At 47.7% G+C, this 22,451-nt stretch overlaps 1 long non-coding RNA gene across 1 annotated transcript in view; it reads left to right on the top strand.

The window, feature by feature from the left end:
• Positions 1–9,744, top strand: part of LOC140415074 (uncharacterized) — a 90,395-nt gene extending 80,651 nt beyond the window's left edge. The window contains exon 4 of the long non-coding RNA XR_011944200.1: positions 8,095–9,744. This is a non-coding gene — a long non-coding RNA (uncharacterized lncRNA). The remainder of the gene's footprint in view (positions 1–8,094) is intronic.
• The last annotated feature ends 12,707 nt before the right edge of the window (positions 9,745–22,451 follow it).

The raw sequence follows: 22,451 nt of genomic DNA, 5'->3' as shown, positions 1-22,451 counted from the left end.
ACCCTTCAATTGTCTGAACTCAAGGGAATGCAAGCCAAGTTTATGCAACCTGTCTTAGTAATTTAATTCTTTAAACACTGGAACCTTTCTGGTGAATTTGTGCAATGCACTTTCCAAAGCCAGTACACCTTAACTGAGAATTTTCCTTTACAGTTGAGTCTTTGAGAATGCCACCTTAGTGCTGCCCACCACCTCAGTAACAGTTTTACCTGCAAGCTTTGCTGGTCACTAATATTAATCTGTGATTCTAATGGCTTCTGTCTATTGCAATCACCATCTACAGATGTGAGTTATGCTCAGTTTGTGTAGAATCTTGGAATAATACAGCCAGAAGGAAGCCATTTGGCCCACCGTGGCTAAGGTCACTCTTTGAAAGAACCATACAATTCGTTCCACCTTCTCCATCTCTCTACAAATTTTTCTATTCAAGTATCTATCCAAATCCATTCTGAAAGTTAATGAATCTGTTTCCATCTCCCTTTCAGGCATTCCAGATCATAACAATTTGCTGCAATTAAAAAAAGGATTCACATCTCCCCTCTGGTTCTTTCCCTCATTACCTTAAATCTGTGTCCTGTGGTTACTGAGTCTTCCTGTCACAGAAAACAGCTTCTATCTATCTGCTCTACAAAAATCCCTTTTAATGGGCAGCACGGTGGCGCCAGTGGTTAGCACGGTTGCCTCATGGCACTGAGGTCCTAGGATCGATCCCGTCTCTGGGTCACTGTCCGTGTGGAGTTTGCACATTCTCCCCGTGTTTGCGTGGGTTTCGCCCCCACAACTCAAAAGATGTGCAGGGTAAGTGGATTGGCCATGCTAAATTGCCCCTTAATTGTAAAAAATGAATTGGTACTCTAAATTTATAGTTTAAAAAAAATCCCTTTTAATTTTAAACATCTCTATTCAGTTTCCCCACAACGTCTCTGCTCCAAGGAGAATAACCTCAGCTTCCCCACATAATTGAAGTACTACGTCCTTGCTATCATTCAGGTAGCACTGAGTCAGTAGATTGTGGGTTCAAGTCTCACTTTGGCATGTGGGCATGCAGTTCGGGCTGAGGCTTCAGTGTTACACTGAGGAAGCATTGGAAGTGCTGTCTTTTCGATGAGGTGTTGAGTCCCTGCTTATTTTCGTTTGGCTTACAATTCAAAGAAGGGCAGTGCCCTGATGCAGCAGAAGCAGATGGTCTGGTCCCTCATTCTGTTTATGGGATACTGAGCACTGTGTTTATCTACAAAGCAGCATTAACCACACTTGAAAAATAATCCATTGCTTGTAAAATGCATTGGCCCAATAATTATAATTACCAAAAATAATTAGGCCGATCTCATCATTATAAATCCTCTATCCCTCGGTGAAATTGTTTACTTCCTAGCTTTTAGATCCAGGAATAGTTTATTTTGGGTGTACTTCCAATGGGTTTGAGGTTTTTTTACCTTAAGATTGCATTATTGTTTATTTTGTACCAGAAACAAATGCAGCTGAAGACTGCAGTCCATCTGTAACCATGGATGCTTGTGTGTGAATATCTGCAACAATGCCCTTTAAAAGAGATGTAGCTGGACTTTTATAGGCTTTCTGACTCGGGTGAACTTTGTAATTGGTCCAAAGGCATCAGTGACTACCCTTCAAAACTATTTCATTGGCTGTAAAGTGCTTTTGAACAGCTATATAAATCTAATTTATTTATTCTGTATCATGGAGCAAATTATCATAAAACAAAATCTGTTTCTGACTCGGGTTTAAATATATTTACAGCTACAAAATGTAAACATTTTGGTCCAAAAGTAATCGTCTGTGACTCTTCTTCTTTCTGGTAATTGAGAGGCAGCGCAGTTATCTCTGCACTTGGGGTTAGTGGTAGGATAGAGTTGCCAACTCTGTTTGGATGTATTCCTGGAGGTTTCATCACATGACCTCAAATTGCCCAGCCCCCACACTCCCACTATTGGTTATTCAACATAGTGTCCCATCTTCCCACAGCCAATTAGAAAGTGAACAGACCTTCATTACCTGACTGGGTGGTTCTTAACTTTAGCCAAATGGCTTTTTCTCATCTTAAATGCTGTTTATAATTAAAAGCAACAGTGTCTTAAAAATTGAGAAAAATATTAATGATGTGATGATATTTCTCCAGGATTGCCCTGGAAATCAATTTTTGGAAGCTCCAGGATAATCCTGGAGGGCTGGCAACTTTACATTAAGACGGCGGCGCCCGTGCAATGGCACGGAACTCACAAGCTATTCATGTGTCCTGAGTCGATCCAGTTCCCAAGCTGAACCTTTGCACAGGGCCTAGAAGAGAAATGTCACCCTTGACTGCACCATCTCCACCAAGGAATTAACTGCTCTCTCCTTTTACAAGCTCACTTTGCTATTTCCTGCAACTTGCTTCTATTATGTATGAACCACAGGAATCTCCATGAAAGATTAAAACCATTGCTCAATCATTTTCTGTCATTTTTAGGAAACACAGATAGTTGAGTAAGTTGTATTTGTATTTGTGGGTGTGAGGAATAAGCTATAGCTTTAAGTTTATTTGTGTATAAAGAAAGGGTGAACCTGAGTTTTAGTTTCACTTTAAAAACTTACCTGCATGTCTGTGGGGTTGTTTGTATAACCTGCATTTTTACCACCCTTGAAATGATTTAGGGAAGTGAAAACAAATGAGAGAAAACTGTGCTGTTACCAAGCAACATTGAGGCCACAGAGAAGTAGAATGCACTTTGAGGTCAGTTGGTGATTATGCTTTAAGGTGATAGGGGGAGTTTAAGTTTCTCTCCAGCTGGACATAGTAACAGATTGCTGAGGAAAATAAGTCTAAGAATCTAAGGTGAGTACAAGTAACAGTGAATGTTGAGTGAGTTCTGGATCTTGAGGGAGATATCAAGTTGTCAGCCCTCTACTGGAAGAGTGAACTGCAGGGAGCACGTCCAAAAGGAAAAAGAGACAGTTCCAAAAAGAACTTTAAGTTAAGTCAAAGGACAAAGATAGAGAGCCTGTGAAGTACCTTGGGACATTTTATTATCTTAAAGGCACTAAAAAAGTATTCGTTGTTTCTTCAGACCTTCTTTAAAACCTACCCTTTTTCTAAACTACGGTTTTGGCCACTCGTCCTAGTAAATGACTTGGTATCAAAGTTTGTTAATCGCTCCTATGAAGCACATGAGGGATTTTCATGATGTTAAAGGAGCTACGTAAATGCTAATGCTGTTTCTGTTTAGTCAGATTAATTGTGGTGGCCCCTGGACTGCGCCTTTAAATTCACACGTCAGAAGTAAACACTGCTCGATGGTTTTTGATTTTCTTTCACCTCCTGCTCACAGACAGTTATAGTTTCCAATAGTTATCCCCTCGAAAATCTTTTGGCTCGGCAAAGTGAGTGCGACACAAGTGAAAAAAGGCAGGGGGCAGGATTCTCCACGACGCCGGAATCGTGAAAAACAATTAGGCAGAGAATCGCAAGTGAGCCGAAAACCGTGGCCAGTGCCGGGCGCCCGACGCAATGCCATGCTCTGGTGCCTCAGCAGGGGCGTCAATGCATTCTACTCCACATGGACAGTAAACACTGTTGGCATATCATTGAGGGGCCCAACCCAGTATTCTCCAGGGCTTCTGTGATGCTCTGCCTCTGGAATTACCGATGACGAGTCCCATTAGTGGTTTTAAAAATCGGGAAACAGGTACCGTGGCTGCTGAGGAGAGAAAGGAGGTAGGACATGTTCCCAGAGGCGCGATCGTGGGCTGCTGGTCCTACCGCTGGCATAGCTGTCTGGGGAGGGGGAGCATCTGCTAAGGCCAGGGGGGTAAAGCAAGGGTGGCGGGGGGGGGTGGGGGGTGACACTGGGTGACCGGGGCCTCCTGGCATAGACCGCCATTGCCGCGGCCTGCAAGGCAGCTATCTTGTTGCACACCCCAGTGACCTCCCACTGTGGCCCATGGTTGCGCAGCGTGACATCAGCCGTATAGGTGACCATCAAGGTGACTGTCGCCCTGATCTTTTAAACCAAAGTGTCCTTCCAGGTACCAAGTGGGGATCTGTCTGGAATCTCACAGACCTCGGTGCACAAATGCATCCGTGCCATCACGGAGGCCCAAATGCTTGGTCGGCACAATATATCAAATTTAATGGGAACTGAGCCTACAAGGATGCTTGGGAAGTGAGGTTCGCCACTATCACCGAGATACCCCAAGTCCAGGGGGTGATCAATGGGATGTATGTCCCCTAAGAGCAACAGCCCATGACGGGCCGGTCTTCACAAACTGAAAGTGGTTCCACTCGATGAACGTGCAGCTGGTGTGTGACCATCAGTTGCACATCATGCACATCTGCACCTGTTACCGTGTGCACGATGCTTTCATCATGGCACAATCGACGATTCCCGACACCTTTGAGGCGCACCTCTGGGTGAGGGGTTGACTCCTGGGCGATAGGGGTATCTGCTAAGGTCATGGCTGATGACACCTATCCGGAGGCCACAGACCAATGTGGAGATCATGCTGTGACCAGGGGTGTGATTGAGCGATTGTTGAGCATCCTGAAGATGCAGTTCAGGTGCCTGGACTGCTCTGGAGGGACCCTCCAGTATAGCACTAGGATGATCCCCTACATCGTGGTGGCCTGCTGCGTCCTGCACAACATAGCACAGCAGAAGGGCGATGTGGTGGAGGAGGGTAAAGGATGCCAGGCCTTGTCTGATGAGGAATATGCAGAGGAGGGCCAGGTTGGGTAGGGCATGGGGTCTGGCAGGCACGGGAGGTCGCACAACGTGTGCTTCAGTGCCGGTGGGTACTGGATGCTTTAATCACCTCCAGGTCACCAATTAGGTGGCCTGGCCGATGCCACAAACATCTCATCCCGCCCCAACACCACCCCCTCCATCAATTGACCACTCCGTCCCATGACCTCCCATCTTACACTACCCCCTGCCCCTCTGCAACCCGCTCCATGATTCCTATATGCCTCACTATTGGGCATGGATCCTGAGTTGGCAGTAACAGCGGGTCTGGTCCATGGGATGGGGGAATGATGATGACCCGCTCAACGACAAGCTCTGAAGCTCCGCATCGTTTGACAATGTCTGACTCCTGCCCATGATAGCACTTTTCACCAACCACCATGTGAGCTGGCTATTCCATCTCAGGATCCACCGAACCTTGGGGTGGCGGAGGTGTGGATGGGCTGTGGGGACGGTGGGTTGGGCGAGAGGGATGGGGAGCAGCAGGATACTGGGCATTGGGGCGATGTGGGGAGTCTGACCTGGGGGCCCTGACCTGGACCACCTCCACCATCCACTCATCTTCCCCCCCCCCCTCCTCCCCCTCCCCACACCCCCTTTACAGTCAGCCCAGCCCATCCCTTACACCCTTCTAAAAGAGCACTGAGGCAGATGGGAATTTTTGTGCACAGGTATTTACTTTGAACACAACAGGTGAACATCACTATAAAGGTTTGTACCCTACGTGCCCGTCCACGTTGCACCCATGCCAACTTAATTGGCATCTAACTATCTGGCCTTACGGGCCGTAACACTACATCTAGGTGGATCTCCAGGCGATACATCAGGAGTGGAAGTGGCGTTACAATTGCTGCCCTGTAACATGGGTCCATTTTGGCAGCTGTCCACTGAAGCGACTGTGCCTGGATGTGCCCGGCGGTTGATTGGGTGTCCCAGGTGGAATAATGCCACCCTGTTCCACCCGCTGCCCACTAGATGCGCGAGAGACAGGAGAGGAGAGTTTCCAATAGTTTCCCCAACACTGAGGTCAGACTGAATGGCCTGTAGTTTCCCTTCCTCCCTTCTTGAATAACGGTACCACATTAGCTATCACCAGTCCTCCGCCACCTCTCCTGTGGCCAGTGAGGGATTAAAAATTATTGCCGGTGCCCCTGCTATTGCCTCAGGGGCTGTGGTCTTCTGGCACCCCCCCTGCGGAAGTGACCGGCACACGCACCTCCTCCTCTCCCAGGGTGCCCGATGGCCCTCGGGTTACTCTGCGGGACGGGGTTGTGACCAGAGCAAACCCCTGGTGCTCTCCCACCACCTGGCACCGCCAGTCCTGGCGACCCTCTCTCGTCACAACCTGGGTCTCCATGCTCGTGGCCGTGGAGCACAAGGACTGGGCTCCCTCCATTTGGGACTGTGCCACATCACTCAGTGACTGTGCCATCTCCCTCCGGGACTGGCACAGGTCAGCAGGCGCCTGGGCAATGCCGATGACACTTTCAGCCACAACCCATTGTGTCTGGGCCAAGCTCTTGAGCGTCACTGCAATGTCCAAGTGGCCCTGGTACATAGCTGCCTGTAAGAGGGCGGCCCTGTCGTGTGCCTCAGCCACCACCCGCACAGAGTGCACCAGGCCTTGGACATCCTGGCCCATGGCCGATACCTTCGCCTTCAAGTCTTCCACCGCGGACACCATCCGTGTGGTGTTGGCCTGGGTGGCACGTATGGTCGGCACCACCTCTGTCCTCGCACGTGATTGGACTCCTCCAACTGAACCTGCAAGCACTGGATGGTTGCTGACAGCCCCACCTGTGGCCCCTGGCTCTGTATCTGCATCTCCAATAGCGTTGGGACCGCTCTTTCCAGAAGCCTGAGAATCATTTGGACAGCAGCTAGTTCCTCATGTTGGGCTGCCCTCCGACCGTCTGCCTCAGGGGTTCCTAGCTCCACGTGATGTCCCACAGCACGTGTGTGGTGCGCACTAGATAGTGCCCCAGGAGCCTCGTCACTAAAATGCCCAACCGAGGTTCGTGTCTCTGGGAAAGTGGAGGGTGACGGGAAGTCAGTGTCGTTCCGGGACTGGTGCTCCGGGGTGTCTCAGGCTGGCGTTTGGGGGTTTGCGTCACTGTCTATTGCCTCCTCATCCCTGGAATCTGCTTGGAATTTGGGTCAGGGGTGGGGGGTGCCAGAAATGCCCGCCTCGTCTCCAGGTGATCTTCCAATGACGCATGATTGGATCGCGGGTTGGGGTGACAGACTTTCCAACTGGGTTCACAGGATATCATTGAGGGGCAGATTTACAACTCTGGAATGCTGAGGTTAATTCCATTCTCTGTTACACGTTGACCCAGCTAAAATGACCTAATTGGACACACCGGAGTATCAATGGAATTGCGACAATGCTGAGGAGACCAAGACAATGACCTTCTGCTCTATAAACACAGGATTACACCCTGTGTTTCATGTTACTGGTAATTCATTCAATAAAAGCTTGACATGTGCGAATTCTGGTGGGGGGTTTTCGCCAAAATGTTTGACCATCTCTTTCAGAAATGAATCATTTCCAGCATCTGCAGTTTTTATTTCAACCTTATGTGAATTTACACACAGGGAATCATGGGGTTTTGATATTTTGATCTGCAGATGAGCAACGCTCTGTGCCAGGAGCACCTGTCCTGTGCAATGGGTAAGCTGTGTAATAACATGCAGAGGGTATTACCGATATATAAAAGAAAGTGCTGGAAAGACTTAGCAGGTCTGGCAGCACTTATAGCGAGGAAAATAGCGAATGATTCAAATTCAACATGTCTCTTTGGAAGGGTGGCACGGTGGAGCAGTGGTTAGCACTGCTGCCTCATAGTGCTGAGGACCCAGGTTCGATCCCAGCCCCGGGTCTCTGTCCATGTGGGGTTTGCGCATTCTTCCCGTGTTTGTGTGGGTCTCACCCCCACAACCCAAAAAGATGTGCAGGGCAGGTGAATTGGCCACGCTAAATTGTCCCTTAATTGGAAAAAAATATTTGGATGCTCTAAATTTTTTTCTAAAGACTCTTCTTTGGAAATAAGAGCAATATCAGACTCAGAGCATTAGCTCTTGTTTCTCTCTCCAGAGATGCTGCCAGAACTACTGAGGTTTTCCAGCACTTTCTGTTTTTAATCTCACATCTCCAGCATCTGCAATATTGTGCTTTTATTTTGAGGGGTTTTCCTATGTTTTGTTTAAAAAAAGAATGAGTTGAATGTATATTGTAAGGGTCCTTCCTGCTCCTTCTTGTTTATTCCTTGTTTATTCCCGTATTTCCCTTTCTTTTATTTTGCTGATACATTTTTGATCCATGGATGCTTAATGGACCTGTTTAATGTTTAAGGGAAAACAGCGGGCTTTAATTCAAACAAGCGGATTCCAGAAGCTGTGCTGTTTTAGACTGGTGATTGGAGATTGTCTGGCCTCATTGATGACCCTGACCAGGATTGATGTGGCTGGTAGCCAATGAAAGGGTCCAAAAGACTGTGACCTGCCCGATAACAGGTAGTGATTCGATCTGATCCCACTGGAATGTTCTCAGCGGCAGGACGTTCTATTTTGGCTTCACTTTTGATTTTGCAACTGGGATGGAGGCTTCAAATTACTTTGTTCCCAAAAGATCCAGATAAACTATCTTCATAAGGCTAGTGTGAGGACCCTCGCTCTCCACTAAGTCTGGGCACCATTCTCTTGGAACTGCAAAGGTGCGATGTCAAACCATGAGCTGAAGGCAAAGTTTGATATGAGATAACGTGTCTCAAGAAAGAAAGAGGCCTGGAAATTAACCACAAACTGAAAGCATAGGCTGATGTGAAGCCAAGCGACCTCTGCAGGAAAAGCTGTAATATATTTCTAAACTACAGCAAAGATTCTTAGCGACTGCAAACAAGAGGCTTTTACCATCCAGCATGCCTTGAGGAAAACCTGCTATAGAACCACCATTGGCAGCAAAAACTCTTTATCTTTTGACCTTCATTCTTATTATTTTTACCCTTCCCCTCCCCTCTGTATCTGTCTGTCTGTCTTGGTTAAGTCACTTGTGTTGTGACTCCGGGGCACATGGGGCTGGAATTGACTGCACACTTGTCTAGGATGGTGTAACAATCCACAAAGTTCCAAAGGTGATTTACAACCAATGAAGCAAATGCAGCAACCAATTTGCACCCAGCAAGGTGATCATGAGTTGATAATCTGTTTTACTGATGTTGTTCAGGGGAATATTGGCCAAGACACTTGGAAAAATTTCAGGATGGAGCCAGGGGATCTTTTGCATCCATTTCAGATTTAGCATTCCATTCAAAAGGAAGCCATTCGAAGAATGCCCCAGTACTCCACTCGGAGTGCCAGCCTGGATTATGTGCTCCAGTCTTTGGAGTTGGGAAACCCCTGCCTCACTGGCAAACACTGGACCACAGCTGACACCTAATTAATGTTGCTAATCTGTTTAAATTAAATGTGCTCAAGATTTTGCTGAAACACTGAATCCAGATATTTCACTTGAATGGTTAACTAATTCACGAAAGTAGGACACAGGCAAATGTCTGTCCCCAAGTGTTTTCTGGTTTTAGATCAAACATAAACAGGTATTAAAAATCTGGTAACATCCCTCGGCACACTCAACTATAACAGCCACGAGTAACCTGCAGGTTTATGTAAAATAAGTGGCTGACTCTGACTGTTGATTCAATTTCCATCTTGGGAAAATTAAAGGGCAGAATTAACCAATGTAAATGTTTAAAGGGGAGGAGGAATGTTTTTAATGTAACTCATTAAATGCAGCCAGCTGGACTCCACTGCGTATTGGTTTGAGGCAATTATTCAGTCTACACATCTTTTTTAGATCTTATTTGTTTTATTTTAAAAGAAAATCAGAGTGCTTATGTTCCAGTAGCCCAAGAAGAAAACAGGAAACCTGCATATCTACCTTGCTGAACCCCCATATCAACAGCACTGAACCCCATATCGACAGTGCTGATCCCCCATATCTACAGTGCTGAACCCTCATATCAACAGCACTGAACCCCATATCGACAGTGCTGATCCCCCATATCTACAGTGCTGAACCCTCATATCAACAGCACTGAACCCCATAACGACAGTGCTGATCCCCCATATCTACAGTGCTGAACCCTCATATCAACAGCACTGAACCCCATAACGACAGTGCTGAACCCCCATATCTACAGCACTGAACACCATATCGACAGTGCTGATCCCCCATATCTACAGTGCTGAACCCTCATATCAACAGCACTGAACCCCATATCGACAGTGTTGAACCCCCATATCTACAGCACTGAACCCCATATCGACAGTGCTGATCCCCCATATCTACAGTGCTGAACCCTCATATCAACAGCACTGAACCCCATATCGACAGTGCTGAACCCCCATATCTACAGCACTGAACGCCATATCGACAGTGCTGATCCCCCATATCTACAGTGCTGAACCCTCATATCAACAGCACTGAACCCCATATCGACAGTGCTGATCCCCCATATCTACAGTGCTGAACCCTCATATCAACAGCACTGAACCCCATAACGACAGTGCTGAACCCCCATATCTACAGCACTGAACACCATATCGACAGTGCTGATCCCCCATATCTACAGTGCTGAACCCTCATATCAACAGCACTGAACCCCATATCGACAGTGTTGAACCCCCATATCTACAGCACTGAACCCCATATCGACAGTGCTGATCCCCCATATCTACAGTGCTGAACCCTCATATCAACAGCACTGAACCCCATATCGACAGTGCTGAACCCCCATATCTACAGCACTGAACCCCATATCGACAGTGCTGATCCCCCATATCTACAGTGCTGAACCCTCATATCAACAGCACTGAACCCCATATCGACAGTGCTGAACCCCCATATCTACAGCACTGAACCCCATATCGACAGTGCTGAACCCCCATATCTACAAAGCTGAACCTCCATATCTACAGCACTGAACCCCATATCGACAGTGCTGATCCCCCATATCTACAGAACTGAACCTCCATATCTACAGCACTGAACCCCATATCGACAGTGCTGATCCCCCATATCTACAGTGCTGAACCCTCATATCAACAGCACTGAACCCCATATCGACAGTGCTGAACCCTCATATCTACAGTGCTGAACCCTCATATCAACAGCACTGAACCCCATATCGACAGTGCTGAACCCTCATATCTACAGCACTGAACCCCATATCGACAGTGCTGAACCCTCATATCTACAAAGCTGAACCTCCATATCTACAACACTGAACCCCATATCTACAGAGCTGAACCTCCATATCTACAATGTTGATCCCCCATATCTATAGTGCTGAACCCCCATACCTACAGAGCTGAACCGCCATATCTACAGCGCTGTACCTCCATATCTAAAGTGTGGTCCCCCATATCTACAGCGCTGGACCCCCATATCTATGGCACAGAACCCTATACCTACAGCACTGAACCCCATATCTACAGTGCTGAATCCCCATACCTATGGTGCTGAATCCCCATATCTACAGTGCTGGATGCCAATGTCCACAGCCCATAATCCCAATATCTACAGTGCTGAATCCCTATATCTACAATGCTGGACCCCCATATCTACAACACTGAACCTTCAATCTACAGAGCTGAATCCCTATACCTACAGCTCTAAACCCCCTTATCTGCAACGCTGGACCTCCATATCTACAGTGCTGAGGTGCAATATCTACAGTGCTAGATGCCCATGTCTACAGTGCTGGATGCCCATACCTACAGTACTGGATGCCTATATCTACAGTGCTGGGCCCCCATATCTACAGTGCTGGATCTGCATATCTATAGTGCAGAACCCCCTGCTCGTTCTCCCCGTGTCTGCGTGGGTTTCCTCCGGGTGCTCCCGTTTCCTCCCACAAGTCCCGAAAGACATGCTGTTAGGTAATTTGGACATTCTGAATTCTCCCTCAGTGTACACGAACAAGCGGAATGTGGCGCCTAGGGGCTTTCCACAGTAACTTCATTGCAGTGTTATCGTATGCCTACTTGTGACAATAAAGATTATTATTATATCTACAGCACTGAACTCCAATATCCACAGCACAGAAACCCCATATCTACAGTGCTGGCTGTCCATATTTACAGCAGTGAATCCCCATATCTGCAGCACTGAACCTGCATATCCACAGCGTTGAACCTCCATATCTACAGTGCTGGATTCCCATATCTACACTGCAGGATGCCCATATTTACAGGCCTGAACCCCTATATCTACAATACTGAACTCCCATATCTACAGCACTGAACCACCATATCTACAGCACTGAACCCCCATATCTACAGTGCTGGATTCCCATATCTACACTGCAGGATGCCCATATTTACAGCACTGAACCCCTATATCTACAACACTGAACTCCCATATCTACAATGCTGGATCCCCATATCTACAGTGCTGGATCCACATATCTACAGCACTGCACCACCATATCTGTAGCACTGAACCCCCATATCTACAGCACTGAACCTCCATATCTACAGCACTGAACCCCCATATCTGCAACACTGAACTCCCATATCTACAGTGCTGGATGCCCATATCAACAGCACTGAACCCCCATATATAAAGCACTGAACCACCATATCTACAGCACTGGACCTCCATATCTGCAGCACTGAACCACCATATCTACAGCACTGAACCACCATGTTTACAGCACTGAACCTCCATATCTATAGTGCTGGATGCCCTTATCTACAGTGCTGGATGCCCATATTTACAGCACTGAACCCCCATATCTACAGTGCTGGATGCCCATATATGCAGCGCTGGATGCTCTTATCTATATTAATGAACCCCCATATTTACAGCCCTGGATACCCATATCTACAGTGCTGCACCACATACCTAAAGCACTGAACCCCCATATCTACAGCATTGGACTCCAAATACACAGCATTAAATCCCCATATCTACACCACTGAACACCCATATCCAGAGCACTGAACCTTGCATATCTACATCACCGAACCTCCCATATCTACAGCACTGAACCACCATATCTACAGCACTAAACCCCCATACCTACAGCATTAAACACCCATATCTACAGCACCAAACCCTCATATCTACAGCACTGAACCTTTATATCTACAGTACTGATCTCCCATACCTAGTGCACTGAAACCCCATATCTAAAGCACTGACTCGCCTATCCCCAGCACTAAGCCCCCATATCTACAGCCCTGAACCGCCATATCTACATCACTGAACCCCCATATCTACAGCCCTGAACCGCCATATCTACATCACTGAACCCCCATATCTACAGCCCTGAACCGCCATATCTACATCACTGAACCCCCATATCTACAGCCCTGAACCGCCATATCTACATCACTGAACCACCATATCTACATCACTGAACCACCATATCTACAGCACTGAACCACCATGTTTACAGCACGGCCCCCATATCTACAGTAGTGAACCCCCCTTGCCTACAGCACTGAACCCCCAAATCTACAGCACTGAGTGTGTATAATTACAGCACTGACTCTTCATAACTACAGCACTGATTCTGCACAACTACAGCACTGAATCTGCATAACTGCAGCATGTCAAGTATGTGGGTGTTCGGTCTCACCCTCACAACCCAAAGATGTGCAGGTTAGGTGGATTGGCCATACTAAATTGCCCCTTAATTGGAAAAAAAGAATTGGGTACTCTATTTTTAAAAAAAAGAATGTGGGGGTTCCACAGGTACTTTCATGGGCAAGCAGAGAATCAAGCATGTACCAACATTGTGTTACAACACCCTGTGCTCGTGCATGGTCAATTCCAGCCCCACTTGACCTGGAGTCGCAACACAAGTGAAATTGGATCTTCCTTTTAAATAACTGAGGACCTTGGCTGAATCCAATAAACTGTAGTCATCAGGTTTGTGAATTTAACACAAAAACCTTTTATCATGTACAGATTTTATTAAACTGACAGAAAAATGTAACTAACTATCTAATACCCCTTCCTAACCCCACCTTTCTAACTCCCCCCATTCTCTGTGCACACACACACAGCCAAACAACGCAGAGGAAAAAAGGTGGTTGAGAGGTAAAGAAAATATCATTAAAAATAAAAGGATTAAGGATCTTTGATGCACTGGGATGGATTCCAGTTAATGCCTTTCTGGAGTTCAAGCTTTGTTTTGGTATTTCTTCCTTCTAAGCTTGAGTTGATTTTCTTTGGCTATGCTGTCCACTTTCTCTGTAGATTCAGGATTAGTTCAAGTTTACAGCAAAGATGTGACAGGCATTTGGAACAATAAAGCAGTTCTTTACTTCAGCAGCAGGAGAGAGCTTCCTTTCACTTCCAAGTTCAAAATACTTCCAGTTCTCTCAAAAAGCATCATGCAGGAACCAATTACTGACTGTTGTCAGACAGAACACTGTCCCTGGCCAACCCACCGGTTGCCAACCACCAATCGACCCAACTTCCTCCAAAATCGATTTTCCCGACGCCAATGAGTTGGTTTCTCCTCGCCAAAATTGAAAACCTGGGAACACAACGTCCTGACAAGCAGGCTGCGTCAACTTGAGTGCTCTGCTTAAAGCCACATTCAGGATGTAATAAAACAAGTTAATAAAAGAAAATAAAAGAAAATGAGTCCAAAGGTAATAAAGAAGAAGGACTCTTAAAATAGGCTGAGAGGAGATTACTCAGAGAAGCCGGCTGTGTAATCTTTAGGAGAAGAAAAATCCTAATTAGCATATGCGTGATATGCTGGTCTTGCACATTGCTTTAAAAGTGACCTTTTTTCCTGAACCTTTTCAGCAAAAAATAGTTAACAATCCTAAAATGTGATAACCACCTTACCCTGTCTTCTATAAGGTTCCAAAATACTGCAAATACAATGAATGGCATTGAACCTTTGAGCTTTGACAAAGGGTCATCTGCATTCGAAACATTAGCTCTTTTCTCTCCCTACGGGTGCTGCCAGACCTGCTGAGATTTTCCAGCATTTTCTCTTTGGTTGGACATTGTACCTTGCTGCTTCTTGTTATGTAGGTGAAAGCAACAGTGGTCAGTGTAAAAAGAGCAATGCAGAATTGACATCTTTTCATATCTTTCGCAATGGTTATTTCCAGGGAGTCAAATCAGCTGGGGTGCCGAACTGGCCTGTTACTCACAATGGCACAACTGGCCTGTTTTCCACACGGTGAGGTTCATGGCGGAATTTCAGCCAGGGCAATGAAAAAAGCTGCATGGTCTTCAGTGTTAATCTTAACAAAGGAAATTGCAATTGGACATCTCTTCCAAAGAGTGAAACATCCAACCATGAGTATAGCCTCAGTGCTGCACTGAAATCTCACACTACATTTGAGACAGACCAGAAGCGTTTAGATGAGCACTTGCAATGCCCTAGCATACAAGGCTACAGATCAAGTAGGAAACAGGAAAGGAGAGGTCACCCTGTTGGGAGTTTTTTATAGGCCTCCTAATAGTTCTAGGGATGTAGAGGAAAGGATGGCGAAGATGATTCTGGATAAGAGCGAAAGTAACAGGGTAGTTATTATGGGAGACTTTAACTTTCCAAGTATTGACTGGAAAAGATATAGTTCGAGTACAATAGATGGGTCGTTTTTTGTACAGTGTGTGCAGGAGGGTTTCCTGAAACAATATGTTGACAGGCCAACAAGAGGCGAGGCCACGTTGGATTTGGTTTTGGGTAATGAACCAGGCCAGGTGTTGGATTTGGAGGTAGGAGAGCACTTTGGGGACAGTGACCACAATTCGGTGACGTTTACGTTAATGATGGAAAGGGATAAGTATACACCGCAGGGCAAGAGTTATAGCTGGGGGAAGGGCAATTATGATGCCATTAGACGTGACTTGGGGGGGATAAGGTGGAGAAGTAGGCTGCAAGTGTTGGGCACACTGGATAAGTGGGGCTTGTTCAAGGATCAGCTACTGCGTGTTCTTGATAAGTATGTACCGGTCAGGCAGGGAGGAAGGCGTCGAGCGAGGGAACCGTGGTTTACCAAGGAAGTGGAATCTCTTGTTCAGCGGAAGAAGGAGGCCTATGTGAAGATGAGGTGTGAAGTTTCAGTTGGGGCGATGGATAGTTACAAGGTAGCGAGGAAGGATCTAAAGAGAGAGCTAAGACGAGCAAGGAGGGGACATGAGAAGTATTTGGCAGGAAGGATCAAGGAAAACCCAAAAGCTTTCTATAGGTATGTCAGGAATAAGCAAATGACTAGGGAAAGAGTAGGACCAGTCAAGGACAGGGATGGGAAATTGTGTGTGGAGTCTGAAGAGATAGGCGAGATACTGAATGAATATTTTTCGTCAGTATTCACTCAGGAAAAAGATAATGTTGTGGAGGAGAATGCTGAGCCCCAGGCTAATAGAATAGATGGCATTGAGGTACGTAGGGAAGAGGTGTTGGCAATTCTGGACAGGCTTAAAATAGATAAGTCCCCGGGACCTGATGGGATTTATCCTAGGATTCTCTGGGAGGCCAGGGGAGAGATTGTTGGACATTTGGCTTTGATTTTTATGTCATCATTGGCTACAGGAATAGTGCCAGAGGACTGGAGGACAGCAAATGTGGTCCCTTTGTTCAAAAAGGGGAGCAGAGACAACCCCGGCAACTATAGACCGGTGAGCCTCACGTCTGTAGTGGGTAAAGTCTTGGAGGGGATTATAAGAGACAAGGTTTATAATCATCTAGAAAGGAATAATATGATCAGGGATAGTCAGCATGGCTTTGTGAAGGGTAGGTCATGCCTCACAAACCTTATTGAGTTCTTTGAGAAGGTGACTGAACAGGTAGATGAGGGTAGAGCAGTTGATGTGGTGTATATGGATTTCAGCAAAGCGTTTGATAAGGTTCCCCACGGTAGGCTATTGCAGAAAATACGGAGGCTGGGGATTGAGGGTGATTTAGAGATGTGGATCAGAAATTGGCTAGCTGAAAGAAGACAGAGGGTGGTGGTTGATGGGAAATGTTCAGAATGGAGTACAGTTACAAGTGGCGTACCACAAGGATCTGTTCTGGGGCCGTTGCTGTTTGTCATTTTTATCAATGACCTAGAGGAAGGCGCAGAAGGGTGGGTGAGTAAATTTGCAGACGATACTAAAGTCGGTGGTGTTGTCGATAGTGTGGAAGGATGTAGCAGGTTACAGAGGGATATAGATAAGCTGCAGAGCTGGGCTGAGAGGTGGCAAATGGAGTTTAATGTAGAGAAGTGTGAGGTGATTCACTTTGGAAGGAATAACAGGAATGCGGAATATTTGGCTAATGGTAAAGTTCTTGAAAGTGTGGATGAGCAGAGGGATCTAGGTGTCCATGTACATAGATCCCTGAAAGTTGCCACCCAGGTTGATAAGGTTGTGAAGAAGGCCTATGGAGTGTTGGCCTTTATTGGTAGAGGGATTGAGTTCCGGAGTCGGGAGGTCATGTTGCAGCTGTACAGAACTCTGGTACGGCCGCATTTGGAGTATTGCGTACAGTTCTGGTCACCGCATTATAGGAAGGACGTGGAGGCTTTGGAGCGGGTGCAGAGGAGATTTACCAGGATGTTGCCTGGTATGGAGGGAAAATCTTATGAGGAAAGGCTGATGGACTTGAGGTTGTTTTCGTTGGAGAGAAGAAGGTTAAGAGGAGACTTAATAGAGGCATACAAAATGATCAGGGGGTTGGATAGGGTGGACAGTGAGCGTCTTCTCCCGCGGATGGAAATGGCTGGCACGAGGGGACATAACTTTAAACTGAGGGGTAATAGATATAGGACAGAGGTCAGAGGTAGGTTCTTTACGCAGAGTAGTGAGGCCGTGGAATGCCCTACCTGCTACAGTAGTGAACTCGTCAACACTGAGGGCATTTAAAAGTTTATTGGATAAACATATGGATGATAATGGCATAGTGTAGGTTAGATGGCTTTTGTTTCGGTGCAACATCGTGGGCCGAAGGGCCTGTACTGCGCTGTATTGTTCTATGTTCTATGTTCTATGTTCTATGTTCTAAGTACTGAAAAATGGGATTAGAATAGATAGATGCTTCATGGCCAGCACAGACATGGTGAGCCGAAGGGCCTTTTTATGTGCTATAAAACTCAATGGGTGCGATCTAATGGGGGAATAGTGGAGTTGTTCATGGCACTTCTAGTGTCAGGAAGGACCCCACTATCGAATGGCACTTGGGCCTCAGTGGGGAATGCCCCGCCGAGGCCGCACTGAGTCACATTTCCTGCACTGAGGAGCTCCGGTTTTAAATGGCGCCCCGATCTCTCGGCCCCAGATGCGACCTCCGGACCGCCCTCAAGCACAAATTCACCTGTGGGGGGTCCTCAAGCACCCCCCCCCCACACCACACTTCTTACGGCCAGGGTACTCCCAGGCCCGATCCTCGGCAAGGGCAAAATGCCACCTCAGCAACCTGGCACTGCCAGCCTGGAACCTGCATTGCCCCTACCAACCTAGCAGTGTCACGCACCAAGGTGGCAACAGCAATGCCAGGGTGCTATCCTGTCCAGAAGCTGACCTTCCAGGGGCCTCCGAACACCTGGGCAACCTCCCCCAGCAAGTGCCGTTCCGCCTGGTCCCCGTTTGTGGTGACCAGTGCCAAACGGCACTCGGCTGGGGCCTCCTCGACGAGGCCGATAGATCCTGGAGTCTGATTTGACGTTGACATGGTTAATTGAACTGTCAAGCTCACTTAACTATGTAAGTATGGATCTCGTCCACTGTGGGTGAGATCCAGATCACGCGTCTCGCTAGATCTCATTGGGATCTCATGGTAAGTAACAACCGTTGGGAATCCCGGAAGAGGCCTTTTGCGGAATTTACCGGCCACCACCTGTCCCCGATTCAGGCGGGACATGGCTGGTATCTCACACCCTATGACTCTATGGGGGTGACTTGAAACCCTCTCTCACCATCCATGAGAAAATCAGCACGGCCTCAAATTCCAGAGTGAAGCGAAAAGCTTTATTCTCTCTGGTGTGATTGGCTTTTGGAGGGGGGGGGGGGTAAACTCCCCCTCACCAGTGGAGTAGTGCAAATCATGCTGCACGGGTCCTCTGAACCTCATTTCAATACATTAGCATGTCAAGAGGGAGCACAGTCTCCAGACCTTCACCCCTCACAGAATATTCATCAGGCACCAGCATGACATTCACGCCAGCATCATTTACAACAGCTCTACATAAACGTGAACCTGGCAGTTTCACCTACGAGAAGGAGATTGGAGGTGAGTGCTCAGGCAACCATGTCTCCCCAATCTCTTCACTACTCAGGGTGCATTGGAGAGGACGCTAGAGACTCAGATAAGTTTAACCGGGGACTGGATGTCAGTCACTCATTCCCGGCGGGGAGGGGTTTCTAGCAGGCCTTACCTTCCATTCACTTTGGGGCACCTCTTGTTTAAGGGGGTCTGGAGGCTGGCATGCAGGCATCACTTCCTGTTTCCTCCTTGCTGGGCTTCTGCTCCAATCACGACTGAAGGAGTGTCCGTCCTTATTGGAAGCTGGAAAATAGGTGGCAGGAGGTGAATACTGAGAATCACCACTGGGGGGCAACTGTAAGGTTGCCCCCATGAGAGAGTCAACTGCAAGGGCAGAGCGGGTAACTCAAGAATGGCTTGCTTCTCTGCCTCAAGGGAAATGAAGACCCTCTCACTTGGGGAAGCACAACTGAACTGAGTACAAACTCACAGTCAGGACAACTCTGCTTATCAAGAGGTCCAGCTCTGTTGACTGCCAATTGTACGCCATACGAGGGGACTTCTATCTCAGTATTAGTATGATGCCAGTGGTAGGTTTATGTGATGGCGCCAAATACCATTGGGCAGGGCGCTAAAGCCATTGGCTGGACTCTGCAAGAGAATGATGATGACTTGCCTTGAGGACAGAGGGATGCTCCTCACATCCTTAGCGATATGTCTGATTCCTGCATGGTAGAGAACTGAACGGGTACTGCCAAGGAATGGGCTTATTATGAGGTTCAGGGATATGCTCTCATCTGCTTCTGTCCCCTTCGATGTCAGGGGTCCTGGTGTGTTTCTGCTGCGAATGCAGCTTCTCAGCACTTTGTCAGCCTGTGGCACCCTCATCACGGGGGAAGAGTGGCTGCTATGACAGGTCGAGCGTTGATGCCGGGTGCTGGGAGGGGAGGGGGGTGCTGTCAGCAGCTGCGCGTCTTCAATGAGTCATCAGTGTGGGAGGTGGGAGTGACATAACGCTGCCACTCACGCACTGCACAGGGACGAAGCACCAAGTGCGAATGGGGGGTTGCGGATCTTGGGCCCATGAAATGACTGGGTGGAGGATCTGGTGGTGAACAAAGTGAAATTTATTACAAGTGCCATATTACACTGATGCCCTATCTAAACCAGTGCTTGTGATCACCCGTGTCCACTAGCTTCCACTTTCCTACTCTTCCTCACTCTCATACCATGTCTAGGTGTACCCCAGGGTTCACAGCTCAGGTTGAGGTGGGCTGCTGCCTTTCATACTCTGATGCCTGAGATTATTTTGGCGGGTTCCCCTTCGGGGCCTCGATCACTGGTGTTGTAGTGTTGCCCTTCTCAGTGTGTGGGTTTGGAGGTGTGTCGCTCACGGGGAGAGTAATGGGCTGGGCACCACCGAGTCCCCTGGGTGGAGGGCCCCAGGCCATGCTCCTTCCAATCCTCCGGAGACCCCGGTGCTGCTCCATGGGCTAGAGGGCAGCTGGAGTGAGAGCCAGAAGTCCCGCCATTCTCTGACACTGACACTCGTGGATTCTCACCTGTGCTACACCATGCAGATGAAGCCCTCAGCCATGGAACAGGCATCCCCCACCATGGAGTACAAGTCCTGCACTAAGATCTCCACTGAGGATGCCACCCTTACAGTGTTGGCCTCAGTGCATCTGAGTGTTGGCACCATCTCCTCGGACAGAATGTGATTGGACTTCTCCAGTTGGCCTTACAGTCTGAGGAGAGATGCTGCCATCCCTTCCTGACTCTGTCTTTGTAGTTCCATCAGCTCGAGGACGACCGGACCCAGGGACACATCATCGACCAGGGGCTCAGCAAAGTCCTCGGCTCTGGCATCACTCCGAGTGCTGGATCCCTGGGATGTCCCTGCCTCCGCCTACTGTAGATCATCATCTGTGAGGTGCTCAGCAGTGAGTGACCCAGAAGCCTATCTACTAGTCATTCCCACTGAGTTGTGAATATTCATGCTGATGGAGGGTGCGTGTGACAGCTGTTATGGGCCAGGGTTTAGAGAACCCCAAAGTGTATCATGGAGTTCACCAGACCCACAACTTTTAATAGATTGTGGTATGGGGAGCACACGACCCACTCTACAGGTGTGGCACAGCAGAAATGAAAAGATTTTTTTAAAGCAAAATAATGTTTATTCTATGAACTCAAGTTAACCTTTTTAGAACATACAGTGAGCATCTTAGCAACCATCAATTCAAATATAACCCCCAAAGAATACAACACTAAGTAATCCTTAATAACTTCCCAAACAACATCCAGAAGACAAAAGAAACATCTTTTAACAGAAGCACATCAGGTTAAAGTCACTACTGAGAACATTTATAATTCTGAATTCACCAAATGATCAAGAGATAGTCTTTTCATGGCAGAGAGACCAACAGTACACCTGCTTTGCCTGGCTTCAGCTCCAACACTGAAAATGAAAATAAAACACACCCTGCAACAAACAGCCTAAAACGAAAGTAAAAAGCTGACAGACAGCCCAGCTCCACCTACTCTCTGACATCACTGCAGTAATAAACACCCATTTCTTAAAGGTACTCTCACTACAGATCCTTATATATACACCCATTTACAAACACCCATTTCTTAAAGGTACTCTCACATGACACTGCTGTGACGCCCTCTTCGAGAGTGAAATCGGAGAAGTCTCCCTCCGAGTTGCTCTGCTCTGGATCTTCCTGGGGGCATGAGGATGATCCGGGCTGGTCGACTCTTTGCCCTGCAAAGGAAGAGAGGTGACACTAGCACATCATGGGAAATTAATGATGCAACGTGTTTATTCACGTGAGGTTTTAGCTTTGACTGGGTGTCCTGAGCATTCTCACTTTTCCTCACTGCCCCCACTTCACCATCAGCACAGGCACAGTCAGGCTCCTCCCCAGCCAGTTCAAGAACTCTCTCCTCGTGAAGGGTCAGGTTCCTGAGCACCCGCATGACTCCAGGTAGCTGTGCCATCACACGCCGATTGTGCTCCAGTTTGTCCAGTGCAGACACAGTCAGGGAGATTGCCGGCAGCATTATGATGACTTGGATTGGCATGCATGGGACTGGAGTGGGAGCAGGGATGTGAGGTGCAAACGTGAGATTGGCGGGAGCTGGGGGGCACCATAAAGGTGGTGGGCACCATAGGGTTGAGAGGGCACCATGGGGCATGGTAGAGGAAGAGGACAATCCGTGAGATCAATGACTGAGAGATCACCTTGGAGGTGAGGGGGTGGGTGAGAGGGTGCAGTGAGATACAGGTGGTGGCAGACCTACCCTGGTCTTGCAAAGAACGTCATTCATCTTCCTGCACTGTCGTCCCGGCCTTTTATGGAGAGAGCTGCCACTGACAAAGATAGCTGCCTCCCAGGAGGGGGTGGGGATCCTGCTGGTGGGCCGACTCCTGGATTGTGGGTAGAGTACACCCTGCCTCTGCTGCACCCCATCAAGTAGTCTGGTC

The sequence above is a fragment of the Scyliorhinus torazame genome, chromosome 1 (assembly GCF_047496885.1).
Source record: "Scyliorhinus torazame isolate Kashiwa2021f chromosome 1, sScyTor2.1, whole genome shotgun sequence".
Lineage (NCBI taxonomy): Eukaryota > Metazoa > Chordata > Chondrichthyes > Carcharhiniformes > Scyliorhinidae > Scyliorhinus > Scyliorhinus torazame.
This window is presented reverse-complemented; position numbering and strand designations above follow the sequence as displayed.